A 26,344-nucleotide genomic window follows, 5' to 3' on the forward strand; every position below is an offset into this window, starting at 1 on the left:
CATCAAGTCATCCCACCGGCTGATGCGTGAATCACGTGGACTACTGATGGCAACTGCTACCCTGGGGTGGAGTGCGGGAACCTTCTCAAAGAAGAAAGTGCACAAGATGGTTCCGAACCCAAAGTTCTTGGTCTGTCCCCTCCTGATAGAAGTGAGTTGTTCCTTCATGTTGGCAAGGAGAGGAGTACACCATTCAAACACAGTAGTGAGACAGTCCACTGCCACGCTCATGTTTACCCGTGATGCCTGATGTAGTGAGGATGATCCGTTCACTCGAGCTATGGTGAACAAGATTATCCTGAGTGACAAACTCTCCACATGTGGGATAGAGATCTGGCTCCCGACCTTCCGATGACCCGGGCAGTAAAGCTGTACATAGTCATCTACACTGAGGCTATTCTGTGTCCTGCCCCGGGAATGTACTACCTCTCCCCTTCAGGAAAGGCCCGTGATAAAATATATGTCTTCCACTTCTACCCTGAGTGGCATCTGATCAATCACAAATGCTTCCTCATCGACATCCCAATAATCAATGAGCCTCTCGAGCAGACGCGTGTTTGTTTTCATATTTGGCAATTTGAAGAATTTAAGCAACCTGCATCCCCGTAGGGCATCTAATGCCTCATCATTGTTCATAACTTCATTATCCACGGCTGAGTGCTCTCTTTCACGCCATGTGATAGTCATCCTGGAAGAAAAAATCATTTTCATCCGTTAGTTTTGTTTATAAAATTAGTTCGCTGTGCACACGCGGGTTCCTATATACACAGTCACGTGTAGGGCCGTCATATACGCGAGTTCAATATTGCCAACCCGCGTGTATGCCGCGAAGGAATTTTTTGCAAAAATCCAACGGTAAAACATCAACTAAAATTCCTAAAAACTATCACAATTAATTGCAAGATAAGTTTGAGGCTTACCTGGAAGTTTTCGGCAAGTTTGAACGGTTGAATTGATCACAGGGAAGTTTTCTCCTTTTGCTCCACAATTTTTGCTCTCCAAGTCAAATGGTGAAAATGGTGAGTCAAAAATGCCTTTTATAAGTTTTGAAAATGCAAAAATTTTTCAAAATTTTATTTTGTTTGGCCTCATGTGACTTTTAACTTGGGAGCTTGGAATGCCGAGTTTGGTTTGTTTTCAGGACATTTTGGACATTTTTCGACGGTTCGAGACGGTTCCATGACCGCTGACCCGTCATGGCAGGTATCGTGTTTTCACTGGCATATAGGTTAGGGACACCATTTTTCCGTTGCATTATGCATACTAGCCTCCATATGACCGATACATCTGCCGTAGGGTCCACCCCATCGTGTTATGGTTAGTAAGCCATTTTCACTCGCCGATTCTTTAAATCATGACACGATGGTAGAGCCATCCCTTTACATGGGCATCGTAGTTAGCACCTCACTGACATTTGTTGCCCATACTGCTTCGTTTTGAGTAGGCTCGGGAGTCCTCTGTAGTCCCGCCATGACTTATGCGTTGAAGACTCATTCCTCTTTGCTTCTTTGCTTCGTTCTGGCCTTATACCCTAGAGGTTCCTATGAGTGTCGAGTTGTACTTCTGCATTGCATGTTAACCATTTGCACCTTTTGGCCTAGAGCCGGCTTCACTTGGACTCGTGTTTAAGCCAACTTTTGACCATGATGTCTGCAAAATCAACCTTGCATACCTTTGACTTCTGCAGCTTGAAATACCCATATCCGTGGAAAGAACATACCTCTGAGTGTCACTGACCAGTTTTCACCTCCCTCCATTGAGCATAGGAACGTTCCTTTCCCAGGAACTAGATCATCTGTTTCACCGACACTCGTTCTTTCCACTGTACCATAGAATTCTTTTATTCTTTTTCCGGCTTAACAGAAAAAGACAAAAAAATTAAATATTCCAAAAAGAGCGGGAACATGGACATTATTTCCATTTATTGTTGGCAGCTAGAGTCAGTCGTGTCGCCCTTGAACAAAGCTCTCAAAACAAAGTCTCCTCCGCATGGGTGGGATTTAGTTTGACTTAGGTATGCCATAACCTTGTTATTGAGTCAGTTCTCCCCCGATTGGTTATCTCTTCCAATCATATGGAGGGTTTGTTCGTGCCTCCTGCATGGCGAACTTATACAGAGTCATCATATGCTGCCACATAGTCACATTGAGTCGTGCTTTTGTTCAAGGGAAGTTAGCCTGAGTCGGCCTCTCTGCGGTGTCTCTTGACTCATTTTTAGTCGGCCATCCCTGGTTGTCAGTATCATGTCTATTATCACATCAGTTATATTGGTCCTTTACTCGTGCCGGTTCGAGAAGGTCCCCATTGACTTCTTGCTGGCGGGTCTTGTCCTTATCGACGATGACACCTTGCTCTGAGGACAGGCCTAGAGCCGCACCCTGGCCCTATTTTCATTATTGATAGGTCACCTTGTGCTCAGCATCGATTAGTATCATGGGTCTTTGACTGAGTGGTTTCCCTTGTGTTCGACATCAGCATACATTATCACACATTGGGATTGATGCAGTACCTTGGTTTCCATTTGACCCTATTGGTGGATACCTCGCCTCTGTGTCAGCTTTCATTATTGGTTGGTTCAGAGGGTTTCTACTGTGCGCTAGCCACATCTTGTGTACGCCGTAAACGTACTTCGGTTGGGTTACTACATCTTTTTCGTCCGATTCCTTCCACATTATTGGCCTTCGGGTTACACTCGCGCTAGATTGATGGAGGATGCCTTAATGCCTTCCTTCTAGTGGATCTTTCCCTATCGATTCCGACTCATTGCTCTGGGGCAAAGATCTAGAGTCCATTTGGCAGTACCTTGGGGTTTGCAGTCATTAGTGGCAGATTCCTCGCTATCGACAGTGGGAAACCATCATTGTCTCCTGATCGATAGATTCTTACAGGTGTTCGACTTCAGCTCATATATTCACACTTGTTAGATTGTACTGGGTACCTTGACGCTCATTATCATTATCGGTGAGTAGTCTCGCGTTTGTTAATGGTATACATCAATGACCGGTAATCAAACGATTTCTCACATGGTCGACTTCAGATCATTTATTCCCATGGTGTAGAAATGTACCACGGCAGTCGGTGAAGACCTCAGGTTGTATCAGCATTCATTGGTTCACTTGACAGTTGCTCCTGTTGCTACTAGTTGATACCACTCCACCTTATATGTTGCAGTCAGTCATGGCAACATTCTATATGCTGGCACCTGAGTTTGCAGTGTAGTACCATCCTATTCCATCATGTTCAGTTGGTACCTTTTGGGATCAGTCTTTGATATCAGTGATCCGTTGCATCTTTCAGCATCATTGACAGTCTTATATGTGATATTCAGACATGTACTTGCTCCTTATGATCAGATGATCCATTATGTCATTTATACTTGTATACTTAGTGGATCCGCTTGTACTTGATATGCGGACATGCTTTACTTTTTCTGAGCATGGGTATGCCCGCCTCAGACAGTGTTTCTTTCTTATCTCCTTTTGGTGGCTTGGCAGGCTGAATTCTGGTGAATTCCTCCTCAGGTTTCTCGACAGACTTCCTTTCCATGTTCTTACATAATATATTTCGGCCATCATGTTCCCCTTCTGACCTCATACATTAGGGGGCATCTGTTATAGCTCCAAATCTCACTCTTATGGTTTGTGATGCTGCACTCATGGCCTAGGGCAACCCCTCCTTCCAGACCTGGTCCTAAAATTTAAAAAACAGTGTTTTATCCCCTATACGCGACATTGCCCTGAGTTAAACGCATGTACACGCGGTTCTGTGTATACCCAACCCGCGTGTATGTATTAAAACACTTAAAAAAATAAATAATTCCTTATTTTCGGGCGGAGATCGCGGGTTTTACCTGCTGATCACCTGTTAGTGCCCGTGGCCCAACTGTTCCCAACCAACTCCTAACTAAAAAACTACTTTGGAAATGGTATAAAAAGACATCAAAGGGAAGGCCTAAAGGAGAGAGAAAAGAAGAGCAAGATTATTATGCTGAGATTTTCCCCTTAGACTAGGTCTGAAGTCCTTGGTGCCTTCTGCACTTCCCCCATTTTGCATAGGAAACCCTTGTTTCCATGTGTATTGGTGATCATTCATCCTTTATATCACCATTGAGTAAGACTTGGAAGGAGCTCTTGTTGGAGGCTTGAGGCTGGAACGAATCTGGGAGGAAGCTTTGCTTGGAGCCTGCTGAAGGTGTTTCAGGTGAAATCTTTCCGTTATATGTACTTTACTTGCCTTTATATAAAGAAACACGTCTTGGTTCCCGAAACAATCTTTCTTTATGCTTATGAGATTCTTGTCTTGAATTCTTATGCAAGTAGTTACTTAAAGATTTTTATAACTAACTTTATAGCATGAAGATGGTTTTCATATAAGTATTTGTCCATGTACTGTTGTGTTCTTTGATTTGTTTGTTTTAGAGGTCAAAGGAGAAGAAGGGAACTCTAAGAAGGGTTTGGACCCTAAAGGCCTTCTCGAACGTAGGACCTTAGGTACGTACCCTAAACATTAGAATTTGCTTACAGTAAAGATAATGGCTGTGTGTGTGTTTCTTTGAATAAGCAATTTTCAGTCTGGTAGAGTCTTAACCCAAAGGAACCTAGGGGTACTTTCCCCTCAACCAGTTGGCTTGCGGATAATACGGGGTAGAGCTGTCGTGAGATAGCCCTAGCTTGGCAGCTAATTCAACCATCATGTGATTGCGAAAGTGCGATCCATGATCCGTAACTATAGCCTGTGGTACGCCGAATCTGGCGACTACATGATTGAAAAAGAAAAGGGCAACTGTTTCACCAGTGTTATCTAATGTAGGCATCGCCTCGGCCCATTTGGTAAAATAGTCAACTGCGACTATGATATACCCATGCCCCCCGGTCGAGGTGGGGTTACATGTCATGAAATCGATGCCCCATTTGGCGAACGGCCCAACAACAACTATTGGCTGTAGTGGTGCGGGTGGTCTTCTGGTTTTGCTATCAAAAATTTGACAAGCATGGGAACTTCCGACTGCGGTTATGCAATCTTTGAACATGGTTGGCCAGAAGTATCCTGCTCGTAAGATTTTTTGTGTTGTAGCATAACCAGATTGATGCCCCCCACAAGCTCCTGAATGACACTCATTCAGAGCTTTTTCGGCCTCCTCATGGGTGAGGCACCTTCTCAGAACTGTATCGATACCACGACGGTAAAGCGTATCACCGCCGATCATGTAGTCTTTTGCTTGGTATCGTATACGTTTTTGTTCAGAGTGAGAGGTATTTGGCCTGAATTTTTGGGTCTGGAGATAAATTATTATATCTCCATACCACTCATTGCTTGTAGATATCAGAAACAAATTCTCATCCATGATTGATTCTTCGGATGTTTCATCGTTGGACGACGATGGGAGATCGCACAATAATTCTGCGAAAACTAGAGCTTTCTTTGATTTGGATTTTACAAATTCCAGATCAAACTCTTGAAGGATTGCTATCCATTTTGAATATTTGCCCCCTAGCAACTGTCACGACAATATATAAGTCATGGGGTTGCAATCTGACAGAATGGTAGTTTTCCGAAAGAGGACATAGTGTCGAAACCTTTGTATCGCTTGAACAGCTACAAGCGCTAGTTTTTCAACATAAGAATATTTACTTTCTATATCATTTAAGTTTCTACTTAAATAATATATAGGGTGTTCAATTCCATCGACTTCTTGAACTAAAACCATTGCGATGGTTGTATCTGTTGCAGCCAGATACAGGTTAAAGTCTCTTTGGTAATCAGGTGCATACATTAATGATGCTTTTATTAAGGAATCCTTTAAAGCATCAAAGGAAGCTTGCGCAACCTAATCCCAGACGAAGGGTACCTCCTTCTTCAAAAGACGTGTATAACCTTTCGCTAGTTTGTTGATCCAATTGCTCCTCTCTTCAGTAGCTCCCAGCTCCCAGCTCCCTCACCGGCCCAGCTTCACCGAATTCCTGCAACATCACAAGAGAGAAAAACTACATGAAGATACAGATATACATTCATAAAAAGCTCAGGATCAGATTGAACTAAACATGCAAATATAACAAAACATCATTGGTACACAGCATGTAGAAGAAACTCAAATAGTTTATTGACAGAATAATAAAGTCCAAGAGGAGATACAACCAAGTGAGTCCCGATCCAGCATCTACCTCCCAGCAAAGGAATCCCTTCCTCTCCTCCAACAAAGCATAAATCACCCAATGTACTAATCTCAATCTCAAACCAACAACAATTCTCTGCAAAGTACAAAATTCTAGCCTCCTGAACCTCTGGGTGAGAGATCCATATATAGATGTAAGCAGAGAGGATGAGTCAGCTTATGTTTTGACTTGTGGCTTCTCTCTGTCAGTTCTTGCTACCACTTGGAGGTTGAGAGCCTCTTACTCATCACTAGTCGAATTCATTGAGGCAAGTGTCATTGGAGAAGATTCTGGAAGCTTCCATGGTCTTTCCACCTCGTTGAATGAGCTTGCCATTTGTCATTTCCCTCTCAGCGCACCCTGGTAGTGCTTCCACCTGCGTTGCAGTGCACCTAGCCAGTGTAGCCTTTGCATTTCAACGCAGGCAGCTAGTGGAGCCTCTGAATTGATCCTGAATTGACTGTTTCTGAGTGGTTTTTGGTGGAAAACTTCAGGGAGAAGCTGTCATTGGTTGACCTTGTTCCTTTAGGGGCAGGAACAACTCTTTTAGGGACTTTGGATCCCTTGGATTATGGACATTTCATGCTCAATGTTGTAAGGCACAAAAATGTCTATAACAATGGGGTGCGATGGGTGAGAGTGGACAAATGGCAAGGTCAATCTGCAAGGTGGAGGATCATGAAATCTTCCAGAAACTTCTCCTGTGACACTTGCCTCTCTACATTTGCCCAGGGATGAGTAAGAGATCATCAATCTCCAAGTGGAATCAAGAACTATCAGAGAGAGGACACTAATCAAATCTCAAAAGCTGACTCACCCCCCATACAAACATCTATATATGGATCCCTCATCCCAGAGATCCAGAGGCTGGAATTTTGTATCTTGTAAGGAAGTGCTGCTGGTTTCTTGGTGTAACATCATAGTGTTGGGTGATCTAAGCTTTTCATGAGGTGAAGAAGGGCTTTCTTGCTGAGAGGATGACGCTGGGTCAGAATAATTGGTTGTAATCCCCTTAGCTATTCTTGATTATTAATAAAGCTATTCAAGTTTTCCTCCACATTCTTCTGTGGTTGATGATATATGCATTTTTGTGGTCAATATATATCTAGTCCTATATTGTTTATGATAGTAGGTCTCTGTTCTTGTATAGTGTTATGCTGCTTTGATTCCACAGGTGCTCTTTGAAGCTGGGTAGACGAGGAAGTGAGTGGCAAGGATCTATCAGAAGGGAGAGGAATCAAGAAAAGAACCAAGCGCAAGACAGAGGTTGGTCTCCTTTGTTCCCCTCTTATCTACTTCTCATAAAGGAAAACGAAAGTAGTTTTAGTTTTTTCGTTTCTAAGATAGCTACGAGTCTTAGTGGCACTAGCAGCTCTGCATAGACACTAGATTTCTCGATAAGAGGCACACATAACTAGGACACACTTAACAACTTTCTTTTCTTATTTCTACTTTCTCCATTGCATATATTCTTTTTTTTTATAGTTGTTTTGGGATTGTGAGCTACTATTTATGAGCTAACATCCATATGAATTATTCCGAAAGTTTTGACAGTAGAAACATTCAGTGCTTGGAATATGGCATGGGGGTGATTGGCTGAAAGAAATATTTGGTTCAACCCAATCTATGGTCGAGTGGTATGTGGAAGTCCCGGACTTAGTTGGAATTGCATATGTATTTATGTATTGATTAATATTGAGAGTAATGAGAACATGTATTGCTTACTGTGTTGATTTTATGCTTGTTTTTTCATGTTTTCATTCTGGTTAAGTGTTGGTTATATGTATGGTTAAGTCATGTTATGTTTTTATGGATCTTGTTCGTGGTTCATTAAGTAGTTTTATGGTTTTTATGAATGCATGGGTTAACAAGTGTTGTTGCAACTAGCTTGAGAGGGCAATGAGACTTCTTGATGATTCTTTGGTGAAGTGAATAAGACAATGATTAGATATGCAGTCATGACCTATATTTACTATGTTTACTATATGTTTGGTAAAATGTATATCACATGTTTGGTATTTTTGGGAATGTTCTGAGCCTGGTATAACTTGTGTATACGTGTGATTTCCTTAGACTTGATTCTGGAATGTTTTGGGTAATTATGGGCAGTGGCTTGTAGGCTAGCCCTAAATATGTGGCACTAATGTTGCATGCATAGTTCTGAGAACTTTTGGCTGCAATCGTATAGAGGAAGTCCTATGCATGCAGTTGGAGTTTTCTTGCCATATGAATATCTTGGCATGCGTGCAACTAGGTTGTGACCTCGGTTAATCAGAAGTTACAGCCCGGGGTTTGATCACTAGAGGTTGTTGTTTGACATCTGGGTGATAGGGTGTTCCTAAGAGGTATCAATAGGATTCTAGTTTGTAGGCCCTGCTTCCATAACTGAAAGTTGGAGGATGGGTCATGTCATAGTAACTCTCATCTCAGGTTTACCCTAGAGAGCTTGTAAAAGGGGCTAAATGTGGGGTGGGGTGTTACAGAATGCCAATAATATCCCAAAATAAGTACTTTGTATGCAATCCATCTGTTGGAAAATTTTCCTTGACAAGGTTCATCATGATATGCTTCAAGTATTCTAGGTACCTCATCTTCTCGAGCACATATTCTAATGATTAGATTAGCTCCTATTTGGTATAAGTCTCCTTCTATCAAAGAATAAGGTGCACTAGATTTGATAACTTTTTGTTTTTATTTTATTGATAACTGAGGAGGAAAATTTCCTATAGCCAAATAATTATCAACATCTACAAACCAAGGATTTGTAATAGATATTGGAAAAAAGTATTCATCGGGAAAATTATCTACTAAAGAAATATGAGTACTATCATTTTTCATCTTGGAAAGGAAATCGACAAATGTTTTTTCATTTCCTAGCCTATCTAAAATGGTAATATGAAATTTTTGCAATAGTAAAATCCATCAAGTAATCTGATCATTAATTATTAGTTTATTCGTAAGATATCTAATAAGAGAATGGTTAGTTTGAATAAAAGTCTCATATCCAGTAATGTAGTGCCTAAACTTATTGATAGTATGAAAAAACGTTAAAAACTCCTTTTTTGTGACTGTTTAATTTCACTCTGTAATAGTTAAATTTTTACCTATATAATATATAGTATAAAGAACTAAGTGATTTTGTCCTTATAAAACCCCTAAAGTTGTATTTGAGGAAACAATGGAATTATTAGATGGAAGGGACTAATTTGCCCCTCTTAAAATGGGTGCCTCGGAAATTTTCTATTTCAACAATTCAAAAGCTTTTTGACAATCAAAATCCCAATGAAATTCACAATCTTTGGTGAGTAATTTGAAAAGTGGTGAAGAAAGATTTGTGAAGTTTTCTGTAAACATTTTATAGAAACTTGTGAATCCAAGAAAACTTTGAACATCCTTTTGGAATTTTGGCACTAAAATTTTGGGGATAATCTCAACCTTTTATAAATCCATTTTGATTCAAGAACCTGAAATATGATGACCAAAAACAATTTCTTTATTAAACATAATAAATCATTTTCATTACTTAATGAAAGATTATATTATTTACATATAACAAGAACTTTTTCCAATTTTTCTAAAGCTTCTTCAAAATTATTCCCATAAACAATAAAATGATCAATTTGTTAAGAAGTTCTACTATTGGCCGAATTTGAAGAAATAGGGCATTGATTTTGTTGTGAAGTGCTTGGGCTATCATCTGGATAAATTTGAATGCAAGCATCCAGCGGGTTTGTTACAACCTATTCCGATTCCAGAAAGGAAATGGGAGGTCATTTCTATGGACTTAATTACTATATTTCCTAGGACATGAAGGCAGCATGACTCCATCATGGTCGTAGTTGGCAGGCTAAGCAAGGTAGCTTACTTCATTCCAATGGATTATACTATCTCACATAGTGAGGTATCTCATATCTTCATCAGAGAAATAATGAGGTTTCATGGTGTCCCCAAGAAAATTATATCAGATAATGATGCCAAGTTCACTTCCAAGTTTCCGAATGAGTTGTTTGCAGGCTTGAGGATAGATTTAGCCTTCAACATAACTTATCACCCACATACAGATAGACATACAAAGAGGGTTAACAAGATTATTGAGCTCATGTTGAGGATGTATGTCATGCATCAATAGAGGAAGTGGGAGGAGCATCTTCCACTACTAGATTTTGTTGATAATAATGGGTATCAATAATCCTTGAGGATGGGTCAATTTGAGGCTCTTTATGGGAAGAGTTGTAATACTCCTATTAGCTCGAGTGATCCACTAAAAAAGCTGCTAATTAGAACAAATATGTTGGCAAAGATGGAGTAGGAAATGTGGGTTATTAAAAGGAATTTGAAGTCAACACATAACAAATAGAACAATTATGTATATCAACATAGACCATTCAAGGATTTCCAGGTTGGGGAGCATGTGTACTTGTGCATCAATTCCAATAGGATCTTCTTAAGGATTGTGTCATGTGCCAAGATAGCACCTTAGTATTTTGGTCCTTTTGAGATCCTTGAGAGGATTGGACTAGTGGCATACATACTTACACTGTCACCAACAATGAAAGTCCATGATGTTTTCCATGTTTCTTTGCTTAAGAGATATGTACATGATGTTGATAATGTGATTGATTTCTTTATATTGTAGGTGGAACTAGGGGGGATTTCTAGCATGATCCACAATGTATATTGCAACAGAAACAACTCATGCTCTGGAACTGAGAAATAGAGTAGGTTAAAGTGCACTGTAAGAACTTTGGGCCTAATGAATCTACATGGGATATGGTTGATAAGATGCATGCATTATATCCTTCTTTGTTTGTTGGTTGAAGAAAATGAGTTTTTGGTGTGTGTGTGTGTGTGTGTGTGTGTGTGTGTGCAATTGTAAATACTGCATTGAGCTATGTTATAAAGCTCTAATAAGCAGTATGTTTATCATATTTTTCATGTTTAAAGTAGTTTTCATTGTAAATACTCCTTCGAGTTGTGTTATACAACTCTATAAGTAGTATGTTTTGTTTGTCATTAGTGTCATAGAACATCGAGGAGGATGTTCCCACAAGAGTGAGGGGTTTGTAATGGCCATGGGTTGGAATTCCATGTAAATAAATTAAAACCAGGGTCATGAGACACATATTCCAAAAACAAAATAGAGGGGGAACATTATAGTGGGCATCACTTTATGGTTAATTAATGGCTATGGAAATTGGCAAAGGGGAAATAAATTAAAAGAATAAAGGAAAATAGGAGAAAAGGGCAATGAAGAGACACAAATATGCATGCAAGTGAAATTAGAGAGAAATTAGAGGAAAATGAAATAAAAAAGAAAAAGGAAAGGAAGAGATTAGACATCAATGATAAAAAGGCATCAGAGAAACAATTCACATCTCTTATGAATTTTCTCTTTGGATCAATTTCAGAAAGAGAGTTCCAATAGGAAACAGAGAACAAGCAAGGGACAAGAAAATGAAGTAAAGGACAGGAAAGAAGCAAGAAGCAAGCAAATGAAAACATGGGAGCAAAAGGAGAATATTGGAAGAGAAACAACAACAGGAATATTTTGTAGGTAATCAGTTGCACGCATCATTTCCTTGATGGGATTTGAATGCATAGTGCATGCATTTGGTTTACATGACCATTTTTTGTCATTGTCTTGGGATTTTCCTTGATTGGGAGTGGTTTCATCCTTATCTTGTCATTTCGTAGATAATCATGGTGTGATGGGATTCATTCTTAGTTGGTGTTTGGATTGAAAAAGGATTTTGGATGTGACTGAGGTTGCCTTAGGAAAATCCCAAGAGTTTGGGGTGGAGAGGGTTTTCTTCGCGAATCCCTTTGACAGGTAGGTGGAGAAAAGAAAATTCCTCTGGGTAAGGTGAAGAAATTTCGAGGCATCTAATCTTGTGTTGGTTTGGTCGTTTATAGGCCGGTTTAGGTGAAATCATTGTGGTTACGGGTTGATATGGTTTAGCCTCTTGAAGCTCCGTTCATTTTGTTTTGGCTCATTCCATGAGATCCCACATTCATGCTTCGAATATGGCATGGGGGTGATTGGCTGAAAGAAATATTTTGTTTAACCCAATCTATGGTTGAGTGATATGTGGAAGTCCCTCACATGGTTGGCATTTTCATGCGTATTTATGTATTGATTCATATTGAGAGTAATGAGCACATGTATTGGTTACTGTGTTGATTTTATGACTATTTTTTCATGGCTTCATTCTGGTTAAATGTTGGTTATATGTATAGTTAAGTTATTTTCTATTTTTATGGATCTTGTTCATAATTCATTAAGTATTTTTATGGTTTTTATGAATGCATGGGTTAACAGGTGTTGTTGCATCTAGCTTGAGAGGGAAGTGAGACTTCTTAATCATTCTCTAATGAAGTGAATGAGACAATGATTAGATATGCATTCATGACCCCTAGTTACTATGTTTATGATTGATAAAATGTTTATCACATGTTTGGTATGTTTGGGAAAGTTCTAAGCCTAGTATAGCTTGTGTATACTTGTGATTTCCTTAGACTTGATTCTGGAAAGTTCTGGGTAATTGTGGGAAGTGGCTTGTAGGCTAGGCCTGAAAATGTGGCACTGATGTTGCATGCATAGTTTTGAGAATTTTCAGCTACAATCGCATGGAAGAAGTCCTATTCTTGCAGTTGGAATTTTATAGCCATATGCATAGCTTGGCATGCATTCGGCTAGGTTGTGACCTTAGTTAATAAGAAGTTACAACTCAGGGTCTGATCACTAGAGGTTTTTCGTTGATATCTGGGTGATATGGTGTTCATAAGAGGTATTAATAGGTTTCCAGTTTGTAGACCCTGCTTCCATAACTGAAAGTTGGAGGTTGGGACATGTAATAGTAACTCTCATCTCAGGTTTACCCTAGAGAGCTTGTAAAAGGAGGTAAATATGGGGTTGGGTGTTACAGAAGGCCAATAATATCCCAAAATAAGTACTTTGTATGCAGTTTGTCTATTGGAAAAATCTTCTCCACAAGGTTCATCATGGCATGCTTTAAGTATTCTAGGTAACTCATCTTCTCAAGAAAATATTATAATGATTAGATTAGCTCATGTTTGGTATATTTCTCCTTCTATCCAACAATAAGGTGCACTAGATTTGATAACTCTTTGTGTTTTTTTGTTGATAACCGAGGAGGAAAACTTCTTATAGCCACATAATTAGAAATATCTACAAACCAAGGAGTTTTAGTAGATACTGCAAAAAGGTATCCATCAAGAAAATTATCTACTAAAGAAATATTAGTACTATCATTTTTCATCTTGGAAAGGAAATGAAAGAATGTGTTTTCATTTCCTGGCCTATCTAAAATGGTAATATTCAATTCTTGCAATAGTAAAAGCCATCAAGTAATTTGACCATTAGCTATTAGCTTATTCATAAGATATCTAATAATAGAATTATTAGTTTGAATAAAAGTCTCCTATCTAGTAATGTAGTGCCTAAACTTATTGATAGTATGAAAAAATATTAAGAACTCCTTTTTTGTGATTGTATAATTTAACTCTGAAGGAGTTAAATTTTTACTTGTATAATATATAGCATAAAGAGTTAAGTGTTTTTGTCCTAATAAAACCCCTAAATTTGTATTTGAGGAAGAAATGGAATTATGAAATGGAATGGACCAATTTGGCCCTCTTAAAATGGGCGCCTCAGAAATTTTCTATTTCAACAATTCAAAAGCTTTTTGACAATCAAAATCCCAATGAAATTCACAATCTTTGGTGAGTAATTTGAAAAGTGGTGAAGCAATATTTGTGAAGTTTTCTATAAACCTTCTATAGTAACTTGTGAATCCAAGAAAACTTTGAACATCCTTTTGGCATTTAGGCACTAAAATTTTGGAGATAATTTCAACCTTTGATAAATCCACTTTGATTCTAGAACCTGAAATATGATGACCCAAAACAATTCATTTATTAAACATAATAAAGCATTTTTTGTTACTTAATGAAAGATTAGTTTATTTACATATAACAAGAACTTGTCCAATTTTTATAAAGCTTCTTCAAAAGTATTCCCATAAACAATAAAATCATCCATATACACTTCTACACAATCATGGATCAAGTCAAAAAAGATAAATAATATTTCTCTTTGAAATGTAGCAGTTGCATTGCACAATCCAAAAGGAATTACTCTATAAGCATACATACTAACTATATCCAGTTAAACCATCAAGAAAAGAGAAACATTTCTACCTTCCTAATGTATCTAAAACTTGACCAATGAAAGGTAATGGAAATTGATGTTTTAGAGTTTCTTTATTCCATTTTCTATAATCTATGCAAACTCTCCACTTTCCATTTTTCTTTGGCACAATAACCAAGGGTGAAACCCATTGGATATCTGAAATTGGATAAGTAAAGTGCACATTGAGAAACTTTTGTAGCTCTTCTTTAATAATCTACCTCAGATTAGGATTCATTCTTCTTTGGGATTTCCAGATATATATATATATATATATATATATATATATATATATATATATATATATATATATATATATATATATATATATATATATATATATATATATATATATATATATATATTGCATGTATTTGGATTGGTTCCTTTAATTTTTGTATATTCCCATGTAAATGCAGAGGAATGATTTTGTATCATCTTAATAATTTGTTCATTTTGAAATTTCTCCAAGTTATTATTGATTCATGTTTTTTGTGAGTTGAGCTCTATAAGAGTATTGCCAAATTTTCCATTGAGTTTAATGATAGCTTGGATTATCAAGATGAAAAGTTTTCAATATTACAATTTTCTTTAAAACTTTGTTATAGCATATGCACACAAATTATTGTTGATAATATTGGGAAAAATCATGGTTATTTATAAGATTCATTAATTGATTTTCCTCGTCATTTTGTGAGATAGTTAAAACTAGTTGAATAATTTCATAATCTTCATCATCATCTTCAATCATTTTTTAATTCTCTATTTTAGTTATTAGTCTTACTAGTGAATATAATGTAAACTTTTTGGTTCAATTGCATTAAGAAATAAACATGTCACCATACCTAGAACTAATAAATGCATTGGTTGTGGCTAACCATGGCCTACTAAGTATAAATGGATGACCTAATAGATTACTCCTTGGAGTTAATATCATGAAATGAACTGGATACTCCCGTGAATCTAGGGATACTAATACATCTTATAATATACCCTCCAATTTAATAAAAGGCATATCTGCTAATTGTAATATAGTAGGACCATATTTTGCACATAAAGTTTTAAACTCATTCGACACATACTCACCTCCATTATCACTCCCTAGAGCCTTCACGTTCTTGCCCGTTTCTTTCTCCACCAGTGCCTTGAACTCTAAGAACTTGGAGAAAGTGTCATCCTTCTTCCGCATGAATAAGATCCACCACTTCCGCGAGAAGTCATCAAAAAATACGACAAAATATTTGTGCCTGGAAGTGCAGTCTGTCTAGAAAGGTCCACAAACATCAGAGTAGATCCTTTCAAGAACTGCATGTGCTCTATTGTCCAAATCATGGAAGGTGTCTTTTGTGTACTTCCCCAAGGTACACCCTTTGCATACATCTTGCATATCTAGTTCTCTTATGGGTAGGCTCATGGTTATCTGATGCATGATATTCAAAGAACCATGATGAAAATGACCAAATATTCTATGCCAAAGTGCACCGACATCGCTACTCTACACCTTCTCTACCTTTGTGCTCAATGCAAAACAATCCTCCACATACTGCTTGTAGAGGCTCTTCACACGAACCCAAATCTTCTTCACCCATCACATGGCTATGTCTCTTAGGAATGCCTTTCCTTTGGTGAAGATCACATCATAATCATGGTCTTCCAAAACCGCAACAAAGTAAAGATTATTCTTTAGACCCAGAACAAACATCACATCCTTGAGTCTAATAAGGGAACTCAACTCCGTCTGAAAGGTGAATGTACCAATCTTGGTCACATTGTACCTTCCATTATCTCCCATATTGATCTACATATGGAGATCCTTCTCCTTCAAAATATTGCAATAATATCTATTCCTCATCATATGGAATGAGGCATTGTTATCCAAGTACCACATGCTTCCCATCGCTATGTTGGAAATGCATACAATGAGAACGAAGTCAAGCTCAAACTATGAAGCCAAGGCTTCACCTACTTCTCCTCCTAAGTTCTTCTTTCTTGTCGTATTGTGTAGAAACTTCATGTCATAGTGCCCGAATTCATGACAATGAAAGCACTTGATTCTGGACAAGTATTTCTTTTGGCCCCCTTGATTAGATTCTTCTTTGGATTGGGATTTCTTCCCTCTCTATTTATTTTTATTTCTAGCCAAGGCATAGTTCTCATCATCCTCACCCTTGGAGAAGTCCTGTCTTTGGTATTATGCCTTATTTCCTCATGTACCAGGTTAGACCATAAGCACTTGGTATTTTCTCCCTACTATTTACCGAATCTTGATAGCTATGACAATCTTCGGAAGGCCCAAAAGGGCTAGACCTACCAAGTATTCTTAAGGAACATTAGCACCGACCCTGCCAAGTTCATCATGACATAGTGTAAACTTGCTTATATACTGCAGAATTGTGTCATTCTTCTACATCTTGATACTTCGATTTTTTTCCTTGAGTGCTAGCTTCCTATTGTCACTATTATTCTCAAAAAATTCTGTTAATGATTTCCACATCATGGAAAAAGTCTCTTTTCCATGGATATTCAAGACAATATGATCCCATACTCCCTCCAATATGATTCTCCTTACCTTGGACACATATTTGTTCCACTCATCAAGGTTACGGCATCATATGCTTGGGATTTTAGAACATATTTCTTAATGTATTCTAGCAAGACATTGTCATCTAATATTGTCTACATGTGGTCCTTCCATACAACAAAGTTTGAGGTTCCTTCCAAGGAATAATATAGCTTGAATCAATTGAAAGCCATCTTCTCAGTCCTAAAGAAAGCCCGTGACACTGATCTTCAAATTCCAACCTCTTGCAATGACAACTTCGAAATCTTTGCTCTATAGTGATTATGGCTCTAATACCATGTAGAAATTAATGTCTACATTCAAAATTGCTCTTGAAATTTACTAAATCACAAGACTCAAAGCTACTATATTGATCTGTGGAAGCTAATTCACCATCTAGAACACAAATCATAGAAATGAAAAAGGAAACATCACACATGCACATATATTTCTCTAGGGGAAAGAAACTGATCAAAACCCCTTACTATATATATTGCATTAATAAGATAATAGAGATTAAATACATATGTTTTCCCAAGCTTGAGCACATCCTGTAAGTGTATAGTCTATCCCTATGCTTGACTAGCTATCTCGACAAACAATTAGCCAATTTTCAAGCCCTCCAAGCTCTTGTTTCCTTGCATTGTTCCTTTGGAAAATTGGCCCCTATTATTAAGGATTCCCACTATTGAATTTCATAATTCGCTTAGGTACTTCCTTTGACTGCACACATGAACTGGACACATTAGAACATGTTACAACTGATAGTACACTGCCTTGGAATCTCCATCTCAACTGGGTAGCTCAAATTATCTACCTGCAAAAAATTGTTTTGGGTTGACTAATCAGTTAATTGGTTATTCACTCAGTGTGGTTGAAGTTCCACTTCTACAACTTGACCTCCACTAGTTCTTCTGACAGTTAGAATAAGTTTAACTAAAAATAAATCAAATTAATTGAAATAGATTCCTACAAATTAGCAATCAAACATACCAAATTGAAATCAAGCTTCCCCAACTTGAATATACTGAGTTAACTGAGTGACAAGTGCCATGTCACCTCAGTTAACTACCTCCAATATCTCCACTGAAATAGAAATTCGATTTTTCTCTAGTTTGACCAAGGCAAATTCAATCTAAGATTTTCTTGCTTCATTTTGAACATTCAATTTGTATTTTAATTCATTTGAATTCCTCTGCACACCATAGTTCATAGTGTTTTTGTCATTTGGTTAATGCATTCACTAGTTCACTCATTTATGAATCCTTCTCTTGCTATATATCTTGTTCTTTCAATGTGATGCAATGGATTATCCCAAAGCATGGGCATTGCATTCCATACATACAATATACATATTACTTATTCCAAATGTCCTCAACCCATTACTACATGATCCTATTAAGATTCTAATGTCCTAAATTCTTGCAAGCCATTAGACTGACGTCATGTCATTTTTGGCTCCTCCACTAGGTATCGACTTCTCTACTGCACACCTTCCATCTCATTGTCCCTGTGAGCAATACAATTGGTAAAATGAATTTTTTCCTCAATTGAATCTGTGAGTTGATAGAATCACATGCTACCCATTACCACTCATCAACTCTCCAACGCTTCCAATTCAGTGATAGAGTAGTGACTAATATGAAAAGTTGGAAATTATCTATCTGTCAAGCCCGCAAATTAATGGAGTTGCTCACTACTTGTTTGCAGACTCTGGCCTTCAACATTTTTCAATATACCTAGATAGTAGGATGCTCGACAGTAAATGGTTTTTCACTCTGTTAATTATTCTCAATGGCCCAAAGTCCCCTTTCTTGTCCTAATGGCTCTTGGTGGAGCAATCACATTGGAGCAATGACATTTTACCAAAGGCCAAAATATGGCTTCGGATGTCCTAAACTCTCGTAAGACATTATATTGACATTCCTCTGCACACCATGTTTGGGCATTATTTGTATTTTAAATGATTTTCATTCCTTTGCACACCATAGTTCATATTGTATTTTTCATATGGTTAATGCATGCATTAGTGCATTCATTTATGAATCCTTGTTCTACTATATATATTGTTCTTACAATGTGAAGCAATGGATTATCCCAATGGATGGGAATTTCATCCACATACAATATGCATATTACTTATTCCTTCTAACACAATGTATATGTCCTGTTAGCCAATGCATTTTATCATTTCTTGCCAACGAATTTGATATCGTATTGTCTGCATTTAATTTCTAAGTATGGCATCTGCATATGTGCTTGGAGTTGGTTGCAACCATTCTTTGTCTTAGTGAGTGAGTTATAAAGGAAGAAAAATCGAAACTATAGCACATATTTATTTCACTCTACTATTCATTTACAACTTCTTAAGGAGCCAATGGCTCCTTAGTAATTTACATGAGTGTTATGAAACCAACTCACAAAAAAGAAGATAAGATAAGAAAATGACTTCAAAATCAGCCTCTTCGAGGGGGAAACCTCATTTACATTACTCAAATGAACAATTATTCGATGATTCAAATGAAAAAACCTCCTTTCTATATATAGGAGTCTAAGGGGTCATAATATAATCAAAATCCAACATAAAAATACTAATATAAGGGCACAACAATAACAATATTGAGCTTATATGGGTACAATAATAACAATGTGGGGAAAACTAGGGCACAACAATAACAATAAGGGGCTACAATGACAATAGTAATGGGGGAATCACTAGTATTATATGGACCTAACATGATCTTCTCCTTCAAAAAAGTGTTGTCCTCAATGCTTGAGTAGTTCTTGATGCTTCTGTATAAAATTCTCATCCTCCCATGTGGAATCTTCAGTGGGTAAGTTCTTCCACTTAATGAGATATTCTGAAATTGATCAATTTCGTAGCTACCAAGTTATTGTTTCTGTGACTACTTGAGGTTCCAATATGATTTTTCCTTCGTCGTCAATTTCTAGAAATATTGTTTGAACTAGGAGCTTGTCACCTGTAACCTTCTTTAAGCATGAAACATGGAAAACTGGGTGCACTCGGGAAGATGCAAGAAGCTCCAATTTGTATGCCATAGTACCAATATTTTGCAACACCTTGTACGAACCATAATACTTTGGTGATAATTTATTATCCTTCTTATCTTGTTTGAGGGACATTTGTTTGTATGGTTGTAGTCGTAGAAATACCCAGTCACCTACATCAAAACTTATTTCGCTACAATGTTGATATGCCTATTGTTTCATTCTATTATGTGCCAAAGTGAGGTTATCCTTTAAGAGTCAGAGAACATGTTATTAATCCTCGATGTGATCTTCCACTACTTGAACCTTATAATTTTCTCTTAAATATGTTGTGATGGATGGTGGATGATATCCATAAAGTTCCATAAGTGGGGTAATTTTCGCTGCAATATGGAAGCAAGTGTTATACCACCATTCATTTAGAGGCAACTGCTTGACCCATTGTGTTTTTTTATCAGATATATAAATAAACGAAGATATCCTTCCAAACATTTGTTCACTATCTCAGTTTTCCCATGAGATTCAAGATGATAAGATGAACTATGAGCTAACTGAGTACCTAGACAAGAAAATATTGCAGTCCAAAAATTTCTAAAGAAAATGGGATCTCTCTTGCTTACAATAATCTTTGGGTTTCCATGTAGCTTTTGAGTTGCTTCCATAAATGCAGTAGTAACTGTATTGGCTTTAAATGGATGAGATAATGCAAACAAGTGTGCATACTTGGTAAGTCTATCAACTACCACCATGATGCCACTCTTTCCCTCAGACTTGTGTAAACTCGTGATAAAATCCATTGAAACCTCCTCCCAATGTTTACTTGAAATGTATAAATGTTGTAACAGACCCGGGGTCTTAATTGTCTCAACTTTTTTTTGTTGGCAAACCAAACATCCTGCGACAAACCTTTGAATATCATATTTAAGGTCATCCCAAAAACAATCCTTCTTAACCCTATGGTAAGTTTTTAAAAATCCTGAGCGCCCTCCTAAGGGAGAGGTGTGCAATTCTAGAAGAATGTTTTGCTTGAGTTGGGAATCCTTACAAAGGTATAACCAATATTTGTACCATAATGAATCATATGTCCAGCTAAATGTATCAGATGTACTGGGATCTTGCTGCAACTTTTGAATGAGTGCCCATACTTCTTCATCATTCTCCCATTCATCCCTTGATTTGCAACCAACTCACAAAATAGAAGAAAAGGTAGGTAAATGACTTCAAAATCAGCCTCTTTGAGGGGGAAACCTCCTTTACATTACACAAATGAACAATTCTTTGATGATTCAAATGACAAAACCTCCTTTCCTTATGTAGGAGTCTAATGGGGCACAATATAATCTAAGCTAACATAAAAATAATAATATAAGGGCACAACAATAATAATAGTGGGCTTCTATGGGGCACAATAATAACAATGTCGGGACAACTGGGGCACAACAATAACAATAAGGGGCTACAATGACAATAGTAATGGGGGAATCACTAGTATTATAGGGACCGAATAATGAGGTCATTTTTAATCTATGCTTGTTATTTTATGAGGAAATGGCTTTTGTTTAACCAACATTTCATTGATAAACTAGATTCTTCCCAAGCATATTGTTGAAGATATTCAAGGGCCTTCTTCATTTAATAACAAAGAAACTTCAACAATTTGCATATTCATCATTTGTATACATGACCATAGATTAGAAATGTAGCAACAATATATAAAATCATAACATTCAATTCTATGTGATTGTAATAATAGAGATGAAGGATTTTTAGGGAATCCTAGTTATGCATTGAAAAGATTCATCTTTATAATTTCTTTGACTATATATATCACCAAATGTTTAATTATTTTTGTTGATGATAGATGAGACATATACTTCTTGCATATATTTTGAAATATAATTTTTCTACATACCACTATAGCTTCAATAAATTGATACCATGGTTTAGATGTCAATAACATGACCCTTCATGATGAATACTTCTAGGGACCATACATAAAGATGATGATATGGATTCTACTCCTCTTGGCTTGAAGTCATCACATTTTCTTTCACTTCATATATTTGAAGGAGTTTCGTTCTTTGCATTCTTCAAAGTTCAGAGAGTATCAATTAAATACATGAGTAATATAACATACTTTGATGAATAATTCGTACATATTCAGAGTCATCCAAGGCTAAAGATTTTTGAGGAGTTCTAATGATGAAAAAATATAGTATGAGATAGACTCATATTCAAAAAGTTTTGACTAAATATGCATTGGCTATGACAAATCATATGCATTTTAAAATTGCTTATTCACTTTGTCATATATATATATATATATATATATATATATATATATATATATATATATATATATATATATATATATATATATATATATATATATATATATATATATATATTTGTATCAAAGGATAAAATTTTGAATGGATGACCAATTTGATGTTTTCTTTTCTAATGAATATGACTTAGTTCTGTAGATATAAGTTGGAATTTTTCATGTTGCTTATCTAGCTTCCTTAGAGTATTGGCACTTAAACATTTCTTTAATCCCCTTAATGTTGTTCATATTCTTTTTTCTTCTGATAATATGCTTCTTGTTGATCTTCTTTAGAATATCCCCCTTAGATAGTGCATGTTTTTTCATATTCTCTACATTCCTTTGAGGCTCCTCTTTGAAGTAAGCTAGTGAGAAGAGGGAGCAGTAACTATCCCCAACTTGTGCCTTAGGTATTCAAATGGAACTCTTGCTAGTGGTTTAGTATACATGTATCCCAATTTCACTATTTTCATAGCCACATGTTCTATGAGGAAGTGATAATTTATAGGAATATGTTTAGTTTTTTATTGAAGCATCGAATTTTTTGAAATTATTATTGCACTAGTATTATCACAATTAATAGATATTGATTCACTGAAAGTTACCTTCATATCCTATAGAGTATGTTTCACCCACAACACTTGTGTGCAACAAGAAGTAGTTTCTATGTATTTGACTTCTGTTGTAGGTAGATATAATGAGGATTACTTTTTTATTAACCATGCAACCAGTGATTCGCCTAAGTAGAATGAACCACTAATTGTAATTTTATTGTCATCTATACAACAAATCCTATACCCATCTGTGTATGTTGTCAATGTGAAGTCTCTTCTTTTTAGGTACCATAGTCCATAATCTGCAACCCCTATCAAATATCTAAATATCATTTTTATTGCTAGTAGATGATTTTTTTTAGGTGTTAAATGATATCTTTCCACCATTCCAACTGCTGACATTATATATGGTCTAGAGGTTCTTATATATAGTAAATTTTCTATCATAAATCTATAAAGCTTCTAGTCAACATCAAGTGATTCATCATCTGCACAAAACTTATATCCAATTTCCATAGGGGTTGAGACAGATTTGCACCCTTCTATTTTGAACTTCTTCAACATATCCTTTAGATACTTCTCTTCAGAAACGAATATACCTTATGAATTTTGTAAAATTTACAACCCCAAGCAAAAAGTAAGCTCCCCATTCATTGATATTTTGAATTCAAACTTCATCTTGTTAGCAAACCATTGCACTAGATGATATTTATTTCTTCCAAACATAATATTATCCACAAATTAGGATGTCATCTTTATTGGTATTTATGTACAAGTTACTATAAGTTTCACCGTGCTTTTGTAGGTACTTGTCCAAACTGGAGTACCATGCCCGTGGTGCTTATTTAAGTCCATACAATGCCTTCTTTAATATGTATACATCATTAGGGTTACCTGACAATAAGAAACCATGAGGTTGTTTATTATTTACTTCTTCCTCAAATTATCCATTCAGAAAAACATACCTTACATCCATTTGGTACACATTGAAATATTTATAACAAGCAAAGGAAAGAAACATTATGAGTGCTTCCAATCTGTCCACCAATGCAAAAGTTTATTCATAGTCAAGACCTTCTACTTGTGAGTAACGCTTGCATGTTAGTATTTATTTATTTCTAATAATTTGTCCCTATTCATTCATCTTATTCTTGAATACCCATTTTATACCTATGACATTCTTTCATACTGGTGTTGGTGTTAGTTCCCAGGTCTTTTTCTTTTCAATCTAATCTAACTCCTCATTCATAGCATCTATCAAGTGTTTTTCATTGCTTGGTTCATAAAAATTTATTGGTTCAATATTTCACAACATGGAAATTTGAGCCTGATTTGTTTTCTCTATAAGATACTTTCTTGTTTGTACTCCTTCATGTTTATCACCAATAATTTGACTATCATGGTGATTCTTTTGTATATGACTTGAGGTATCTTTTGAATGAGTCTTTATCCTTTTTTTATTCTTCATCCTGTACTTCCTTTCCTTCACATTTATCGTGATGATTTGGAGGATTGATAAAACTTGTGCTCTTGTTCTTGTTAGGCATCTCTTCCTCAATATTTACATCTATACAATCCAAAAACATATGCAACATTTTATTCTAGCACCTGTATCCTTTACATTTTGTTGATTATCCAAAAAACATTACTTCATCTAACCTTGAATTAAACTTTCCTAACTTTTCATCATTATTTTCTATATAACACTTACTTCCAAACACTTTAGATTGTTTGATAGATGTTAGCTAACCACGATGCAATTCATATGGTAGTTTATCACAATTTGGTCTGATATGTGCGCTATTTAGAATATGAATGGTTTTGTGTACTTCTTCTACCCAATAAGTTTGAGAATGTTTCTCTCTTACATCTTGGATCTGACCATTTTCTATGCAAACCGATTATGCCTCTCTGCAACTCCATTTTGTTGTGGTGTGTCTATAATAAAATACAACCTTTTTTTACCAAGTTCATCGTAAAAGTCTGAAAACCCAGCTGAAGTCAATTCACCTTCTCCATATGACCTTATACACTTTATTTTTCACCCTATTTTGTTTTTTGCTAATGCCTTGAATATTTTGAACTTCTCAAATGCTTTTGACTTGTTTATAAGGAATGTTACTTATGTCAATCTAGAATAACTATCAATTATCAACATAAAATAATTTTATCCTCTCGGTGCTTTTGTTCTAGAACGACCACACAAATCCATATTTACTAATTGCATAGGCTTAGTACTTGAAAACTTATCCTTTACCTTGAATGAAGTTTGAACCTATTTTCCCATTTAACATGATTTACAAATAGGATTTTGAGGTTTGGTCATCTTTTATAGATCTCTAACCACTCTTTTTTTAGTAAGCCTGATGATGTGATCAAAATTGAGATTCCCTATTCTCTTGTGACATAGCCAAGACTCATCTTGTTTATCGGTGTATCACTCTTCATTATCTTCCTTCAAGATATATACATTATTTTTTGTTTGAACTCCTTTACCCAAAATTTTCCCTATTGTTGTTGACCTAATCTCACAACCCTCATCTCTAGAGAGAACGTCACAAACTCTATCACACATCTGAATAACACTTAGAAAATTATGTTTCAGCCATTCAACAAGTAGTACATACTGTGCCTTCCCTCTCCCATTATTCAGATTGATTGTAACCTTTCCTCTAATTCTTCCTACTGCATAATTTTTAAGTGTGAAATTTCCTATTTAGTTTCATCTAAAGACACAAACATGCTTTTTTCCTCAGTCATATTTATAGAATATCCACTATCCACATATCATTGAATATTATGATTTTGAGCACACATAACTAGGACACACTTAACAAATTCATTTTCTTATTTCTACTTTCTCCATTGCATATGTTATTTTTTTTTACAGTTGTTCTGGGAGTGTGAGCTACTATTTATGAGCTGACATCCATATGACTTACTCCCAAAATTTTGATAGTAGAAACATTCAGTGCTTGGAATAGGGAATGGGGGTGATTGACTGAAAGAAATATTTGGTTCAACCCAATCTATGGTCAAGTGATATGTGGAAGTCCTTGAGTTAGTTGGCATTTCATATGTATTTATGTATTGATTAATATTGAGAGTAATGAGCACATGTGTTGGTTACTGTGTTGATTTTATACCTGTTTTTTCATGTTTTCATTCTAGTTAAGTGTTGGTTATATGTATGGTTAAGTCACGTTATGTTTTTATGGATCTTGTTCATGGTTCATTAAGTAAATTGATGGCTTTTATGAATGCATGGGTTAATAAGTGTTGTTGCAACTAGCTTGACAGGGCAGAGAGAATTCTTGATGACTCTTTGGTGAAGTGAATGAGACAATGATCAGATATGCATTTATGACCTATATTTACTATGTTTACTATATGTTTAGTAAAATGTATATCACATGTTTGGTATTTTTGGGAATGTTCTGAGCCTGGTATAGCTTGTGTATACTTGTGATTTCCTTAGACTTGATTCTCGAAAGTTTTGGTTAATTATGGGTAGTTTCTTGTAGGCTAGCTATA

Source organism: Pinus tabuliformis, chromosome 6, assembly GCF_031772625.1.
Source record: "Pinus tabuliformis cultivar Carrire ecotype Pingquan chromosome 6, CPIR1, whole genome shotgun sequence".
Taxonomy (NCBI): Eukaryota; Viridiplantae; Streptophyta; class Pinopsida; order Pinales; family Pinaceae; genus Pinus; species Pinus tabuliformis.